This window comes from Eptatretus burgeri, chromosome 18 (genome assembly GCF_056783735.1).
Source record: "Eptatretus burgeri isolate ZD-2024b chromosome 18, Ebu_testis_v1, whole genome shotgun sequence".
Lineage (NCBI taxonomy): Eukaryota > Metazoa > Chordata > Myxini > Myxiniformes > Myxinidae > Eptatretus > Eptatretus burgeri.
In genome coordinates, this window is record NC_140978.1 from 1,909,651 (window position 1) to 1,928,604 (window position 18,954).

Consider the following 18,954-nt stretch of genomic DNA (forward strand, 5'->3'; position numbering starts at 1 on the left):
TGAGTGTCGACAAGGCATGTTTGGTGAGAGTGAGAGTTAACAAGTGTTACTAAGGCAAGGCATGTTTGGATAGCCCTTATCAATATGGTGGATAAGACCCCTGCAAGGCGAATTTGGGCTGAACAAGGATAAACCTTTCATGGAGGTAAACCATTAATTATTTTCAAAAAGTGGTCTTTAAATTTACCCAAACACCCAATTTTCATTCATGTACTTGGAGTTCTCTTAGTATGCATGCAAAGTTTGGGGCCCTTAAGTTTCATGGTTTTGGAGTTATGGAGCATGCACACACACACACACACACACACACACACACACACACACACACACACACACACACACACACACACACACACACACACACACACACACACACACACACACACACACACACACACACACACACACACACACACACACATTTATTAGTGCAGATACATTTGGCTTCAGTGTGTCTGTCCAGGCCACAACATTTTTACCAATTGAGTTTTTGTCATCAAATATTCAACAAACATTTATTTTCAGAATATGGAGAACACAAATTAATAAGATGTACATTTAAAAAAAAAACTGTCGTTTTCGTCAAGTTTAGTTCGACAACAAAGCGGACATTGACGGGCTTTGCATTTTCAGATGCTTTCTTGTTCCCTTTTTGACAGAATCGAAGGCACACTTACTGACCTGCTTTGGGCAAAATATTGTGCAATTGGGAATGCAGATGGCAGGTAAAACGTGGATATAAAACGAGGGTAAAGATAAATATGGAAGATGAAAAGGAGAGGGAGTCACAGGATTAAAGAGCAGTGTATAAACTATAGAACATATCGGAGTGGAAGTAAAATTTTCCTATTTTTGGGTATGCAATATATAGTAGTTGGTCCTTTATGTACAGGCTGCAAGACAACAGCTCCATGGGTGTTCTCTTGTGGTTTAACCTCATCAGAAATATCCTTCCAGGGGACCTGTGAGGCCAGCAACAAGCTTTGCTTTGACATTGAGTGTTCTATGTTGATTGATGTCTCAATAAGCGTTGCAGCTCCAGGCTGACTGTGCAAGTCATTAGTTCCTGGGAGTTCAGAGTAAAAATATCTGGACATAAAGGTTTTTCAGAGAAACAAAATATAGTAAACCGTGCATGGAAAGGACTGGTAACCTCCTTAATGTATTTTTGTTAATGTACATAATGCCTAGGTTAAATGTAACAGAAATGGAGTAACCAGTCAGGTATCTAATGGATTCAGTTTCCCCCTTTCTCCACCTTCCGTTTATTTGTATATTTTATTTATTATTCCCTGCAGTTCCACATCCACCTGAGGGCGAACTCGCTGCCTCAGGAGACACTGAGCACGACAACCAGTGGAGGAACATTCTGCTGTGTGAGGCATGTTTAGGTCCTCCCCTTAAGGAGACACGGCAAGTGATGAGTGAAGAGACACAAGAAGAATGGAGAATGTGCTGGCAGAGAGCCTCAATGGAGGTTCTGAGAAACGTTGAAGCCTCGAGGGTTCTGGCAGTCGGGCAATGAGAGTGCCCCTGACACAACGTCCACACGACGTGCGAGTTCTCCTTTCCAGTCCAAAGCGAATAAGCAAGGTAGTGGTCATGCCACCCTCCGGGATGGATCTTCTTTTATTACTTTATTTGATCTTCCCAATACCTATGTTTAATCCTCGCCAGTCCACAAGTCTCTGTTTGTATAAATTTGTGGCCATAGATGGTGCAGGGTTTCTGCATTATCAAACATGTCTTACCGTGGAGGCTCGTCAGCTTTACCTCCTGCAATTAGTGTGTGCTTGTTTTTATTATTTATGGAACTGAATTCTGGTTTGTTATTATAAATTAATCATCTCATCATTAAAAATCACTTAAAGTTGCCTAAGGTCACCATCTCATTCCCTTGTGAACCATTTTATAGATCCTCTCAACTATAAGCAACAACAGCTTATTTCTAATTCCAAGCAAAGTGATGTAATCCATCATCTCTGCCAATGTCAAAGTGAACACAATTCATGGATAGTGTTAACACTACCTTTTTTGATTTATAATTTATCCCTCTACGAACACAACCTAAAATCCTATTAGCTTTACCAATAGCTGCCTGGCACTGTGGTGTCTGATTACCTCCTATACCTATTACCACCTCTAGATCCTTCTCCTGTGTGACATTCTCCAAGACTGCCCCTTGCATTATGTAATCCCTATTTTCATTATTCTTACCCATCCCCATCACCTTACATTTATTTATCTCAAATTGCAAATGCCAATCTTTTGCCCAATCTATGCAAGTATCAATACTTTCCTGAATCTGATCACCACCCCCTCTGATATCCACCTTACCTCGTAGCTTTATGTCATCTGCAAATTTGGAAAGCTTACTCTTTACTGCACTCTCCAAATCATTGATGTAAATCATGAATAATAATGATCCCAGTACTCATCCTTGAGGTACCCCACAACTTACATCCTCCCAGCAAGATATCCTCCCACTTTGCTTATTACCACTAAGCCTGTTTCTAATTTAGTTAGTTACCTGTTGAGCTACTCCACAAGCCTTCACCTTAGGTAACAACCTCATATGTGGTACTTTGTCAAATACCTTCTGAAAGTATAGATACACTGCATCCACTGCACTTCCCTCGCCCACCCAATCAGAAAATGCTTCATAGAACTCCAATAAATTTGTTAAACATGACGCCCCTTTCATAAATCCATGGTGACTTCCTTCAAATAGTTTGAATTTATTTAACAGTTCCCTGTCTGAACCCTAATTAACGTCTCCAACATCCTCCCCACAACTGAAATTAATCTAACAGGTCTGTAGTTCTCCAATTTATCTCTGGGTCCTTTCTTAAAGAATAGTGTTGCCAAAAGCTATCAGCTACTTGGCATCATCAGTGATGTCAGGATAGAAGAGCCATTGGATTTCAGGTGCAAAGACCATCTTTCTGCCAATTGGACCACCTGGTTTATCTTGGAGCAAATATGCCCAGCACAGTCATGCTCCATCTAGACAAAGTCACATTACAATGGTTTTTCAAACTGTTCAAGCTTCTTTGCAAAAGTAGTCATGTGTTTTTATCGGAATAATAATAAAATTGATTCTAATAAATGTGTTTTATATATATATATATATATATATATATATATATATATATATATATATATATATATATATATATATATATATATATATATATATATATATATATATATATAGTTTTTTTTTGTACCCCCATCACTCAATGGTAAAGAATTACGAAAAAAAATACTCGGGTCTGGATCCGCAACCAGATGCTCACCAACCAGATAAATAAACCAGTCCACTAAGTTTCATCCAAATCCGTCCACAACTTTTTGAGATATTGTTCTGTCCTGAATATTGTTTTTTGGCCTGATCTCTTAATGGTGAAGAATCACTTGAAAAAGTAGAGAAGCCAGATCCAGATTCGGATCTACAACAAAATGTAATCATTTCGTCCTTGTCACACACTCAACCGGTCCGTCAAATTTTGTCCAAATCCATCAACAACTTGTTGAGATATCCTGGCCACAGACAAATAAACAAACAGACAGGGGTGAAATATCACCTTGTCCACCTTCAGCGGAGGTAACTATAGAATTCATAGAACACCTTACCTCATGCGGTGTTCAAATTTCTAATTCAATTTAAATAAAATAACTAGAAGTGCACTCTTCGAAGTCGTGACATTGCCAGATATGCCACCGCCCACATGATTACATCATGATACATACTTGTACCAAATTTGATTTAAATCCCTGAACCCAGATTTAAAATATTAAATAATTCTGCCTGCCAGACCATGCATCTGATTAGGTTGAAATTTAAGACATGCATGCAAAGTTGCCTATACATCACCGAAATAAAGTTATGCATCAGAAGAAGGTGTTGCAGGCATGGAACATGATCGCCTGTAGGGCGGGCACTCTATTCGTATGTATAATATGTCACGTAAAATATGTGTATGATCACGTATCAATATGTATGTGTATAAATAATATGTATAATATTCCCCCATGACGACTAGATCACAACTCTGATGTTTCATGTCGATTGATGAAGTGGTTCAAGAGAAACACTTTTTAAAAGATTTTAATTCAATCCAATATGACTGCCAGACCATGTGACCTCTTAATTATTGGTGAACACCCCAGTATCCCCATTGCTTGTGGACCACGTTGGTGAAGTTAACCCCTCGATCTGTCAAGCCGTTCTGGAGAAGGAGGTTTATAAAGGTTTATTCTTAAAAAAAAAAATCATAGCTGCCAAAGCATGTGACCTATGACATCATAGGTGCAGAACCTTTTGTTCCTCGTGGATAGGTGATCATACCTGTAAAAGTTTCACCTCTGTCTGTTCAGCTGTTTCAGAGAAGAAGAGTTTTGTAGGTTTTTATGTTAAATAAAACATGGCGGCCGAAGCACATGATCGAAGGCATCATCAAAAAAATTTCCCCCCATTCAATTTAGCCATAGATGACACTCAAAAATTTTCATACTAATCAGGTAAAGCATTCGACATGACGAAGCCACCCATAATATCATCAAAAAAAATCACATTTGTTTCCCATGGGGAGTACTTAGCATGTGCCAACTTTCAATTTTTTCAATGGAGGGTTTCGGAGATAGAGTCCAAAGCTTTTCCTTTTCCCCAACATGGTTGCTACAACACAAGTCCTATGACATCACAATTATCATAAAAAACATTCTACACGAGTAGTCGCACCTATGGTGACAATTTTGTGTCAATCAGAAAGGCGGTTGCAGAGAAAACAGCGAAAATTAGCATGGACGGACGTACGGACGGACGGCCAGACAACCCGAAAACATAATGCCTCTGGTGACTTCGTAAGCGGAGGCATAAAAATTCCAGAAGTTTAGTACCATTGATACAGTGTTATAAACCACCTTATATGGCGGTTTTTGGAAGCGATGAGAAGGCAATTTGTGTTCTACAATGTTCAAGTATATAATTAAATTGAAATAAAATAAAGATTGTAAAGGTCAAATGAAAAAAAACTTAATTCCGGAAGTTTCCCGCCGTTGACACAGTGGCTATTACACTCCCTTATTTAACACATTATATTGGTTCTTCATGCCTGCTATTTGTGTCCGTTATGATTGTATTTAAAAGCAGTAAAATTCCTGTTTGGAACGATTTTCAATTTTGCTCGACTGCCTGTAGCATACTGTGATGTTCCATCCATTTTCGGCTGCGCCGCCTGGGTGGGTGCCCCGAGTGTTTTTGCAGTACGAAGATTTCCAGTTAATAAACTGTTGTTTGAATGCTCGCCTTGTGTTTCTGAATCTCTTGATTTGCTATGCATCGGTCTTGTAAATATATTGCACTGCCAGACAGGCAGACAATGTAAATTTGTTTTCTCTCTGCGCCTGTGCGACCACGACAAATTCAGGGCCAAAGTACTCTTCAATAGCAGTTTTGTTTTCCGATTCATGTTCTCATTTGTGTTCAAAATAGAACATTCAAATTAAATAAATTAACATTTGTGGATGGACAAGGGGACGGACAGACAGAAGTGAACCAATTGCTTAACCCCGCTTTTCGCTTCGTGTGTGCGGGGTAATTAACAAAAACAAATTCCTTGATTAAATCAAATTACATTTGTGTTATATTTGTGAGGGAGGGGCCAGTAATTACAATTGGCCATGTTTGTGGTCCCATCGATAATTAATCGGACTTGTTAACCCTTCATTAAGGACACATGGATGGGGATAAGTCGTCCTGTTTGCTGAGCACCACTTCAAAAGATGGTGTTGGAATCTTCAGTGGCTACAAAAAGATAAGCATGTCCTGTCATGTGTCTCTCATATCAAATCATGTGAAGCTGGATGAGTGATAGCGAGATAATAATAATTAAGATAATGTATAATGTTTAAGATAATGAAGGGAATCTACAAAATAAATGCATAATATCTTTGAGCAGAATAGACAGTGACAGGACCAGTGGCTACAGTCATAAAAAACAAGAGGATAATTAGGATTGCAGTAAGGTAGGGGTCTTCACCCACAGAGTAGATAATGCCTGGAGGAATGGTCTCCCTGGAAAAGGCAATGGTAAAAGAAGCAGGAGATAGATTGAAACTTGAATTAAATGCCTACAAGCATTGGAGGTAGAGGGCTACAGTTTGGACAGAATTGGAAGCTAGCAAGTTTAGGTATGAATGTGTGATGGTATATACATATGTAGTGATTGTGATGTCTGTAAGAGGGTAGTGGATCAAAAGATGAAGTGGTATCAGTGTTTGTTCACTCCTCATCCTACAGCGGTCTTCATCCCCATGCCGACTCCCCCCCCTCCCCCACCACTTCACCCGCAATCTCCATATCCTCAGAAATGTTGAAAAAAAGTTGCATCCATAACAGCATAAGAGACATGAAGAAAGAAGGGAAATAAGGATGGAGAAATGAGTAAAGAGAGGGAGAGAGCGGAGATGTATGGGATATATGAAGAGGTGAGATGGGATAAAATTTCCACCACTTTTGCTTTGGTAATTATCTTATGGCTCTGAATATGTGATGCATGATCACAGCATTTTGACGTACACTGTGCTCCTGACACCGAATTTCAATCATTTTGCTTTGATCTAGTGACAACTTTACAACTGTACAAAAATGAAGTTTCTGACAGTTGACAAGAAAATAGCTGTGAATGGATACCTTAATTCAAGACAATTTCGTCCAACTCGAGCCGCACGTCTGAAATGTAATGGACAATCAAAGGTGTGCTGGCCTTTGGAGAAGACATCGTTCTGGCAGTCTGGTACTTGAGAAGAATGAAGATAAAGATTAACATTTTGATTGAAGGATAGTGTCAAAGGGCACATCCAACTTCACTGCCGGTGAACAAGAAGGTCATTTTCCATTATATTACTTTACATTGAATGTATGTACTTTGACAACCATCACCATTTACTTCCACATTGGGCACAATTGTTATTATTATTATTATTATTATTATTATTATTATTATTATTATTACAGGATTACGAATTTTTATTGAACAAGTGAATGACATATCAGTGACCGTACAACTGTGAGCACTTATGACAAGGAAATGCCAGGAACTTCAATGCAGGAAGAGGTCATCGGCCCCATCAACCCTGCACAATCATGCCAACATCGAAGTACTTGCCCATTCCAACACCTATCCAAATCAATTTTAAAACTATCCACTGACCCCACTCAAACTCCCCATTATAGGTGGACTATTCCATCCATTCAGCACTCTCTGAGTGAAAGACTCCTGCCTTACTTCCTTCCTAAGTATCCTCATCTTTGCTCTTAAACTGTGCCCCTTGTATTGTAGTGTACATTCTGCTGAAACAATTTTGCACTTATTTTGTCAATACCCTTCATTATCTTAACCATCTCCATCAGGTTCCCTCGCAATCATCTCCTTTCTCATGTAAAATGTCCTGTCTTTGTCAGACACTGCTCATAGCTTCGTCTATCGGTGCAAAGCCTCATTCCAAGACTGAGAATTAGTACAAGCTGCAAACGAAATGAAATCAGTGAGGATTCCAGAGGAATGAAGTCGTGAAAACAAGCCGCAGCCTCCTCAGTACTCTAACATTTCTTACACCCACTCAGTTATAACCGGATTCAACAGTGGGTGTCTAAGCCTGGTGTTGGCTTAGTGGTTAGGGTGGTGGCTTGGGAATTGGGATCCTAGGGTCCTGAGTTCAAGCCCTGTTGGCCGCTGAATTAAAATACACCAGGAGGTTGACTCAGCCTGTCATCCTACCGAGGTCGACAAAATGAGCACCAGTGTACGAGAGAGAGAGAGAGTGAGAGTGAGAGAGAGGTCTTATTGCAATAACAGTGCTGATATAGGAAATATTTTATGCTGATATTACTTTGTTTGACAGTTTGAAATCCCGTTTTTGGGAGTGTGATTCGCAAAACAGTGCTCAGTAAAAAAAAAAAAAAAAAAAAAAAAAAAATAGAAACTGCATTGTCTTCAGTGTAGCTTGGGGATTTTGGCTTCAGTCCAGCTTTCGAGGTTTTTATTTATTTATTTATTTGCATACAGAGTTAAGGTTTGTGGAACAGATAGAACACAGAATGGATCAGGCCACAACAGAAAAAAGTAGCAGCAGAAAAAGAGGGGGGTGGGGGTGGGGGGATGCCAATAGTATAGTCAAGGGACAATGTAGATGGAGACGGACAAACAAGGGATGTTGGTAGGAATGAGGGGTGGTGTCGGATACATGGGGTAGACAAGATACAAGATGGATACATAACAAACTCTCAGGAAGAGAAAAATAACTAGATATTTTGGGGGCGGTTATGTCAGGGTGGTTTAACGGGGGGAAGGGGGGGTACAAAATACCATGGTTTTGGATGGGGGATGATCTGAGATGGTGGTGAACAGCTGTCTTGAGGATCTGGAGAGAAGAACGAGACTGACGAAAATGCGGAAGTTGGTTCCACAGGCCGGAAAAAATAGGAACGAATGAGTAGAGGTGAGCAGTGAATGTGGATTTTGGAAGTTTCACCCACCAGAGGCAGGCTGCTGATGGACCACATGCACCCTGCAGAAACCTGCCATAGCTTTTCTTGGTTGCTTTATTTAGCTTTCTTCGGCTGGAAGAGCATGGGGAGGAGTTAATTTATTTGATAATTCTAGCCACCTGGGTAATTGATTAGGTGACAGCTGATTGGTTATTCCCTCCAATTATGGGTGAGACGTGAACGGGTCTTGTTATATACATACTGTATGTATTGTATGTGTTTATATATATATATATATATATATATATATATATATATATATATATATATATATATATATAGTTGCCATGAGGTTACCATCATGAGGGCTATCATGAGGTAGCTCCCCGGGCCTACTCCATGACCTCCGATCCTGAATCCGACGGGTCACGGATAACTCTGTCGCCCGATGGGTTGCTCGGTCACTGCAGACGCAAGTTCGGGCAATTAGGTCTCACATGGTCCACACACCCAATGTCGCATTGCCTATTGGTAGACATGGCTGGCAATGTGACTTAAGCACTCAAGCAAGCACTCCAACGAAACGGTTGATAAGGAACGGCCGGCTTGGCAAGCTGAATAGGTAATATAACACATTGATATGGCATCTTTTTTTCAAGGGGGAAAAGGTAATAAAACATGGGAATTCCTCTGGATTCTTTGCAGTCGAGTCTAAAGCAACATAGACCAAGCGAGTGTGACAATAACACGGAGTCCTCTTTTTGGGGCTTTTTTGATGAAAATAACATGGAGACCTCTTTTTGAGGGGCCTTTTTGGGTGAAAATAACACCGAGTCCTCAACTTTGGGGCTTTTTTGATGAAAATAACATGGAGTCCTCTTTTTTGGGTGGCATTTTTGGGTGAAAATAACACCGAGTCCTCTTCTTTGGGGCTTTTTTGATGAAAATAACATGGAGTCCTAATTTGGGGGCCTTTTTGGGTGAAAATAATACCGAGTCCTCTTCTTTGGGGCTTTTTTGATGAAAATAACATGGAGTACTTTTTTGGGGGCCATTTTGGGTGAAAATAACACCGAGTCCTCTTCTTTGAGGCTTTTTTGATGAAAATAACATGGAGTCCTCTTTTTGTCAGGCCTTTTGGGTGAAAATAACACGGAGTCCTCTTCTTTGGGGCTTTTTTGATGAAAATAACATGGAGCCCTCTTTTTGGAGGGCCTTTTTGGGTGAAAATAACACCGAGTCCTCTTCTTTGGGGCTTTTTGATGAAAATAACATGGAGACCTCTTTTTGAGGGGCCTTTTTGGGTGAAAATAACACCGAGTCCTCTTCTTTGGGGCTTTTTTGATGAAAATAACATGGAGCCCTCTTTTTTGGGCGTTTTGGGGCAAAATATTTTTTGTGCTCAGGGCCCCCAAAAAATCTTAATCTGCCTTTATCGCCTTTTCTTTGCAAAGGCCACTGTGGGATCTTTGAAGTCCATTAACACGACAGAGCACGCCATGAGTTTAACATCCATCTGAGGGACGGCACACATTGATGAACCTCCCTGCCTGTAAAACACTGGGATGACAGTTTTTAGCTGGGACGGGATTCAAATCTAGGCTGGACAGCTTCGACGCAGGTGTGCGTACCTCTAAGCCATTCTGCCATCTCATACATAATCATATAAAAGCTCAAATCTCATTCAAATTCGACAGGTAGGGTATCAAAACCAAATAATTAATTGTTTTAAAAAATATTATGCGTGTAGAATGTGCAGCTCTAAATCCCCATGTATGCACATAATTGCCATATTGTCAAAAACGTATAATGTGCTACGACAGACTGGTTCATTACACAGGTCTGCAAAATGGAACTTTTTAAAAATTGTTTTGATAATTTTGTTACTTTATATATTTTTGGGGTGCTAATTTGAAATATCAAAACAGTTTTTCTCCATCACGTAAGGTTTTCTTACAAATTGATGATGAAATATACAAGAATTTTAGGTAAATTCCCATATGGTAAGACAAAATGAAACGAATAAAAATAAATTTGGTACTCTATTTAGCAAAAAGAAATGGCACAAATGCAATTAAAAAGTAAGGCAATAGATTCTTTACAAGTGCTCCAATCATTTTTTTTAGGTTCAGCACCTCAAAATCTCTTCTTTCTCACTTGAAAACTACACCTGGAACTTTTTCGTTTGTGAGCATTTGGTGGACTTTCACGATGCAACATCCAGCAGTAGTCAGCTATCATACTGACATTCCATCTTCCCTGATATCTTCTTTCATCTCCTTCATATCTTGATGAAACCTTTCCCCTTGTTCTTCACTCACATCCCCTAGATTTTCCGGAAAGTAATCCAAATGGGCATGTAGGAAATGAACTTTAACGCTCATTTTACATCCTAAAGCCTCAAACTTTTCTAGCATTCTTCCCACGATGTCTTTGTAGTTTGGATCCTTGTCATTACCCAAGAAGTTCTTCATCACGTCTTTCAAACTAATCCATGCATTTTTTTCAGGATCACTAAGAGAGTTTTCAAAATTTTCATCCTTGACGAGTTTTCTTATATCTGGTCCAACAAATACACCCTCTTTAACCTTGGCATCTGATAGAGCAGGAAACTTACTGTGCAAATACTTGAAGCGTTCTGCATCCTGTGGTAAAGCTTTTGCAAATTGCTTCATCAGGCCAAGTTTTATATGTGGAGGAGGCAAAATAACCCTTTTTGGATTCACCAAGCTTTCTTGAAGGATGTTCTTTGTCCCTGGTGTAAGCGTATCCCTACTTGGCCATTGTTTTTGAGACCAATGGAGGTCCCTGGCTCTACTATCCCACTACTATCACAGAAGAAACAAGGAAATTTTGTATAGCCTGACTGTTGTCCAAGTAACATGCAAATTATCTTCAAGTCACCGCAAATCATCCAGTTGTGATCTTTGTATTTAATCATGTTTAAGAGTAACACCAAATTTTCATGTGTCTCCTTCATGATCACTGAGTGTCCAACAGGGATGGAAGCATATTTATTACCATTATGCAAAAGAACTGCTTTAAGACTTCTCTTTGAAGAGTCAATAAAGAGTCTCCATTCATCAGGGCTGTAACTTATGCCAAACGTTTCTATTAGTCCTGATGGATCTGTAAAATAAACCAAATCATTTTCTTGAGCAAAATACGGAACAAACACTTTTTCTCGGTTACGGTACCAAGAGAATGATGCACCAGGAGCTAAAATACTCTTGGATTTAAGTCTGGAGCCTAAAAGCTCTGCTGACACCTTTGCAAGTCCCAAGTCCCTCACTAGATCATTTTATTCACACTGGTTGAATAGTTGAGGTTCTTCACTTTTACCACTATTGAAGTCCACATCATCATTGCTATTTCTGCTTTCTGACTCAGAACTTAAGTGTATGTCTTCAAGGTTTCCTGGTGGTGATGGGACTGGAACATCTGGTCCATGGGCAACAGGTCGCAATGCAGATAGGAGGTTTGGATAAACAATGTTTTTCACACTCTTTGAATTGTGTCCTTGTACCTTATGTGAGCAAAAGTAGCAGTCATCACTGTGATTTTTAGGCTCTCTCAATATCATTGGAACCCCAAAACGAAAAGATTTCTTTGTACATTTTGTCCATTGTCTTAGTTCTTCAACACAAATTGAGCAGACCTTATGAGGAGCCCATGTCTTATCTTGGTCTCCTAATTTCACACCAAAGTAGGCATATTAAGATTTTTTAACAAAGTAAGTAATGTATCTCTGACGTTTCCTAGTCATAAACTCACCACAAATGTAACAAAACTTGTCCAGGCTGGTTGCACATCCTCCAGAAGCCATTATTGTTTCCAATTATGTACAGATCTGTAAAGAAAAAGTAATGGGATTAGAGAAATGGGATATTACATTTGGATAAAATAGTAAAACACAATAATCAAACTCGGGCACACTGGTAAAACGCAATGATCGATTTTGTGAAGAAACTATACGTGATAGGATAATTTATTTGTCATTTTTGAAATCAGCAGGTAAAAATTGATCAAATTCACTCAATAAATATGAAACAATTTTTTGGTTGCAGACCTGTGTTATCAGAAGAACAAGAAGAAGAAGTAGAAGAAGAAGCAGAAGAAGAGAAGAAGAAGCTTATTTTTGGCACATTTTCCAAAGGTCTTCCAAATAATCACAATATTGGATTCACTACCAAAATTTGCCATATTATTTCACATTTCAAGTTACATTTGGATAGTAATTGGACTCTTGAAGCCTTTTTAACAACTTTCTCCTTTGGCATCCATCATCATCGTGTACCGTGTTCTATTCAGAGGGTTGGTGCTGTCGAAGCATTTAATAGGTTAAGATTTTGGTTGGGTGGCCATTCTGAACCAGGAAGTCAGGGCAAGAATTTGAAATTTCGCCATGGTGCCGATGATAGCTCGCCTACTCTTAACAAAGGACATTGTGGGATCTTTAACTCCCACCAACTAATGCCAGCAGAAGGGATGATCCATTTAATGTATGGTATGGATGGCACACGCACATTGATGAATCACCCTGGCTGTAAAACAACGGGGTGAGTTTTATAGCTGGACCGAGATTTGAACCCAGGCAGGACAGTGTGGGGGCGAGTCATTTGGCATTCAATTTTGGTGTCACAGCTGTCTCTCTTTCTAAACACTTTCCCTTGGCAGTGCAATTAATAATGCACTCTGATGATTGATGATACAGATGTGCCTAAAAAATATCTCTTTTCTGCAGATTAAAATTACATCAACTGTTCATCGTACTCCCATTGTTTGCAATAGCGTTGCTCCCATAGCTTAAATAGGGCTGCAGGAATTACATGTCACATCGCATGATCAACATAATTTGTATCATTAGAATACAGCAATTCCAAATTCAATGGGAAAGCATCACAAAATGTAAAGCCCATCCGCATCCGCTTTGTAAACTAAACTTGACAAAAACGACAGTTAAAAAAAAAATTGTACATTTTAAAAATTAGTGTTCTCCGTATCCTACTTACTACGATGAATTTACAATTGGCCACTGGCTTTGACACCAATACTAATTTATAATACAGACTCTAGGCATCCAAAAGCTACATCTATCCAACAATTAGTTTCAAATGGAGCACCCCACTGCCATTAGATCATTTTATTTGCATCCAATGTGGCAATAAATGCGAATTGTTGCTCCCAAGACCTTGCCGGCTCGATGACAGACGATGCCGTCTACATTTTCTCCACCTCCATCTCCATCTCTACCCTGCTTATAATCCTTTGTGGGCATGGGCAACTTGCTGGTTCTAATAATAACGGATTGTTGAAGGTTTGATGACAAAAGCTCAAATGGTAAAAATGTTATGGCCTAGACAGACACACTGAAACTCAATTTATACGAATACATGGCAGTGTGCCAGTGTGTCAGTGAGTCACAGTCAGTATGCGTGTGTCTCCCTCCATAACTACAAAACCCTGAAACCTCGGTGCCCCAAACTTTTCCTGCATATGAAGAGAACTCCAAAGAAATTCATGAATGAAAATTGTGTGTTTGAGTAAATTAAAACACCCATTTTGAAGATAATTAATGGCCTTATTTAATTATCCTTTATCAAGGCGTCATCCTTGGTCAGCCCTCTGTCAGCTAGCTGGGGTCTTAATTTGCCATTTTGTTTGGCATTATCACAGATGCCTTGATTTGGAAACACCACCTACTCTCACAGACTAATTAAAGTAGATAATGAAACTAATATATTGGATTTGGGAATCGTATCTTGTGGGCTAAATAAATGTCAAAATCTAGAGTGAAATCTGAATATATATTTTAAACAAATTAGCCATTTATACAACTAAATGTAATTATTTAAACAAAGCATTATGCTTAACTTATTCTCCTGTTTGGACGATTGTATTTAGTGAAGAAAAGATTAAGGAATGCGCAAAAAGTGTAACTTCATTGAGCTCCACACCTTGCTCCATTGGTCGTACTTGGTCGTGAGTATTTACCTGTATGACCAAAACCTGATTTCGCAAGCCATGGAAATACAGTCCACAAGGGTCCTTTTTTTGGTCATTACGTACACAGTTTGCTTTTTCACCATTTGTGCGATCTGCTTTCGTGACAAAATATTAATATAAATATGATAATAATTGCTGCAATATGGTCAGTCGGCAGTTGCTGAAAACTGAAGAGGAATGGACAAGGTACAACTGGGTACAAATGACTGTATATGTATGTGTGTGTGTGTGTGTGTGTGTGTGTGTGTGTGTGTGTGTGTGTGTATATATATATATATATATATATATATATATATATATATATATATATATATATATATATATATATATATATATGTATATGAATAGAAATATATATATATATATATATATTTATATTCATATACATATATATATATATGTATATGAATATAAATATATATATATATATATATATATATATATATATATATATATATATATATATATATATATATATTGGGGTGTGTGCATGCCTGATGCTTGGTTACATGTGTGTGGTGCACAAGTTTTTCAGGCATGTAGTCCAAACTCAAACTCCAATCCAGGTCCATGATGCATAGTGCTGTGGAGGAGGTTATGTGGCCGTCTCACAAATCATGTGTTTCTGTACATGGGAAGCGGGCATGATGCAACGCTGAAGCCACGTGGGGAGTGGACATGCTGTGGAATCAAAGCCATGTGAGACGTGCCACCATGCAGTGCGGGTGTGGGGAAATCCATGCATACGTGTGTGAGTGAAAGGATGAGATTATCACCGGTGTATGTGCACGGTTAGCATGGACCACGTGGAGGTTGGAAGAATGCGTATTTTTGGGGGGTGGAGGGGGGCATGCATGCAGGCAGACCTTTACCAGGTAGACAGTGTGGGTTTTAATTTTTAAATGCTCTCGCCCGGTTTTTTTTTTATAGAACATCGCGGTTAAAAATATAATGTTGCTGTTTGGGCATGTTTTATTGCCACAGTGATGCCCTGGTACACTACCTCCTTTATGATGCCTTCCCTCCCTTCCCTCATGCTGCCTCCCACCCTGTCATGCTGCCTCCCACCCCCTCATGCTGCCTCCCACCCCCTCATGCTGCCTCCCACCTACTCATGCTGCCTCCCATCTTCTCATGCTGCCTTCCCCTCCCTTCATGCTGCCTTCCCTCCCACCACACTATCTTCCATTCCCCTCCTCTCACGCTATTCTCCTCCAAATCCCTTCCACCACCATACAACTCTCCGGAGGTGGAGGAAAGGAAGGGGTGTCAAAGAATGTGCGAAGTGAACAAATGAAAGATTTTTTTCCTTCAGCAGTCAGAACTGCTGCTCGGACCAATTCTACAATTTGTATCACGTTAAGAGATTCTGGAGCTTATTGGATGTGTGGAAATTAAATAAAGGTACAAACACTGGCACAGTTTTTTCGACAATTGAAGGAGAATGCCCTTCCTTCCCTTCCTTCATGCTTACCTCCTCACAAAGTCCTTACATCCCCCACAGATGTCTCTGGGCGGTGTCTGTGCATTGTTTAGTATGACCCGTTTGAACGTGCTGTTTTAATCTACCCAATTACGTTCAATCCTGTACTAATGCCAGCAGAAGGGGACCATTCTCCCTCCTCCTACTTTCTCTCAAGTCCGCCTATCAAACACATGTCTCGAACACCCCTTTCCTCCTCCCCACTAACCCCTCTCTCCCCAATCCTCCTCGCTCCCTCCTCCCTCCTGGAGTGCATAGTGACATGTGATGAGGTCTCATTCTCTCCCCTCCGCCTCTTCCTCACTCTCCTCCAATTCCCAGCTCCCTTTCCTCACTCCCTCACCACTCCTCGCTCCTCTCCCTCCCATCCCCCCGTCCTCCGTCCTAAAATTCCCGTCAGTGAAGCGATTGGTTGTATTTGCTGGTGGTAAATAAATACAGAAACACGGAAACGAATGTAAAAAGCGGGTCATCTCACTCTTGATGTGCCACAGTGGGGCTTATAAGGACTGTTGAGAGTCACTATTGCTTTGCTTTTCACATTTTAACCCAATTTTGTATGATTGTTTTTCCATCTTCTCATAATGAGGGTGTGTTGAAAATTTGGTGACAAAAGCTCAGATGGTAAAAACGTTATGGCCTGAACACACACACACACACACACACACACACACACACACACACACACACACACACACACACACACACACACACACACACACACACACACACACACACACACACACACACACACACACACACACACACACACACACACACACACACACACACACACACACACACACACACGCGCGCACGCACCACTTGTAAAAACCTTGTCTCCTGCTGCGTGGGGGGTGGAAGGGGGAAGGACGGCCTAATAAGGTGGATAAATTATAATACATGTATAATTCAGGCAGAGGATAAATAGATTTAAAAATTGTTATTCTTTTTCATGGAACAGAGGATGGCGACATCATGAATATGAGGTTTACTCGATACATTCTCATGAGGGTTCTCGGGTTTATGTAGATTAATACACACTTTGGGATGAGGATATCACGAAACCAGGTGAAACGTCTTACACAGACACAGACAGACAGACAATGACACCCCGACAGCCTCAGGCCGAATTTGGGACAATGCGACCTTTCCATCGCAAGAAGACCATGGATGGCAGCATCTTTGCACCATTCATCACAGATTCGGGAAATGATGTCATAAATATTTTGCCTTCTCTTTTGTTTTGATTTCCAAATTTAGTTGCATCACAGAGAATGACAGCCAACTAAAACAACAACAACAACAACAACAGCAGGCATTTTTAAAGCCATTTTCCCTGCTAGAGCGGGGGTTAGCCGACAAGAACAACCAACTGAAGCACCGAATTTCGTTTCCAAGGAAAAAAAAAACTTGATGGACAAGCATTTGGGATTAAAAAAACAAACAATCTAATAATTTGGAAGAGAAAAATCGAGAAGTTGCCAGACGAGTGGTAGCAGCAGGAAGGAGCTCTTGATGCCATTAGCAAAGAATACTGCTGTCAGCGTGGGAGAATACCAATCACCAGCTGGGAAGCTTCTCTGTCCCAGATATGCTACCCCTCTAATCTCGCAGGATTAAGGTGAATTTCAAAAACAAACATCTTGTTGCAGCATGAACGACACAACCATCCCAAATGGTAAAGCACAAACAGCTGTTCCTTCATCCACACGTGCATTACAAATATTAAAACGTTATCCAGCTAGAATTCTCTGTGTCGTTTATACCTGCAACACTTTTTATCTGAATGTGCAAGCATCATTTCCCCAAGGGCAATCGCATACAAATGGACAAAGCTTTAAGAGCTGTTTAATATGATGTTTTTTTTTTGCTGCTTAATGCAGAATGTCATGACATATTAAGGCAGTATCATTCAGCCAGTCGACCCATGGATGAAACTCACGAAAATTTGGTTGATTCTCCAACATTAAGCGTAAGTGTGTTTAAGATACAAGAGTGAAATGGTGAGATTATGTCGCATCTCAAGAGGGATGCAATTAAAAGGCAAGTTGGAGCAATCAAATTTAAAATTGTTCAAAATAAGAAGTTCCATTTGTAACGTTTTTCGTTGAACTGTTAATCACACGCGTCAATGCGTTACAGGCAAATATTGCTTTCAAGTCGTTGCTTGGTGGTAGGTTGAGAGCAATTTATTTACCCATAATGCTGCATTATGTATGCTCTCTGATTACCGGCTGTCTCATGAGATCTCCTTGTTTGCCAAAACCTACAATTGCATTACATAGGTTTTACCATTTTGTTATGATTGATCTAAGGTTGGATTTGGATATGATCAAACCGATCACAGACTAGTTAGTTGAGCAAATGGGAAAACCCACCAACAAATACATTTATGAAAGCTTGAGTTCCAATGATGAGAAGATGAAAACTGCAACAACAAAAAACAGAAGCCAACAATGAAAAATACATTATCATTTATGGGTGAGTTTGGCAAAAGTAATGTCTTTAACAGCTGGAATTAACAGCACTGTGAAGTGCCTGGATTTAATTGGATGCCATACGTCCAGGGTAACCTCCTGCCCTCCTTCTGCCTACCATCTGTCCCCCGTTGGCTGGAATGATGCAAGCAAAAAAAAAAAAAAATAGCTCAGATAACATTAAGGTTAAGAGACTATCTATTTATTATGTAGTCAAATATGGTGGACACATTGAACTTTCCATGGTCCCAATCCATCCCGCACAGATGCACTAATTAGAGTACCTTCAGCGTGGTAGAAAAGACATCTGAGACGTTCGGTTTCTGACTCCGGTCCTTTATTGCTCTGCGATGGTTTCTCTTTGTCCAGTTATCCTAGAACCGAAACGTATGTTAAGAGGCAAAGAGAAACACCGGTTACCAGAACGCCGCCATGGTCCAACAAATTTAAAATCCAACCATCGCACACCAGGCCTGTCCACACATGTACAG

At 40.0% G+C, this 18,954-nt stretch overlaps 1 long non-coding RNA gene across 1 annotated transcript in view; it reads right to left on the reverse strand.

The window, feature by feature from the left end:
• Window positions 1–18,954, reverse strand: part of LOC147008463 (uncharacterized) — a 117,148-nt gene that overhangs the window by 32,529 nt on the left and 65,665 nt on the right. The window contains exons 2-3 of the long non-coding RNA XR_015053252.1: window positions 18,748–18,837; window positions 12,269–12,344 (exon numbers count right to left, since the gene is read on the reverse strand). This is a non-coding gene — a long non-coding RNA (uncharacterized LOC147008463). The remainder of the gene's footprint in view (window positions 1–12,268; window positions 12,345–18,747; window positions 18,838–18,954) is intronic.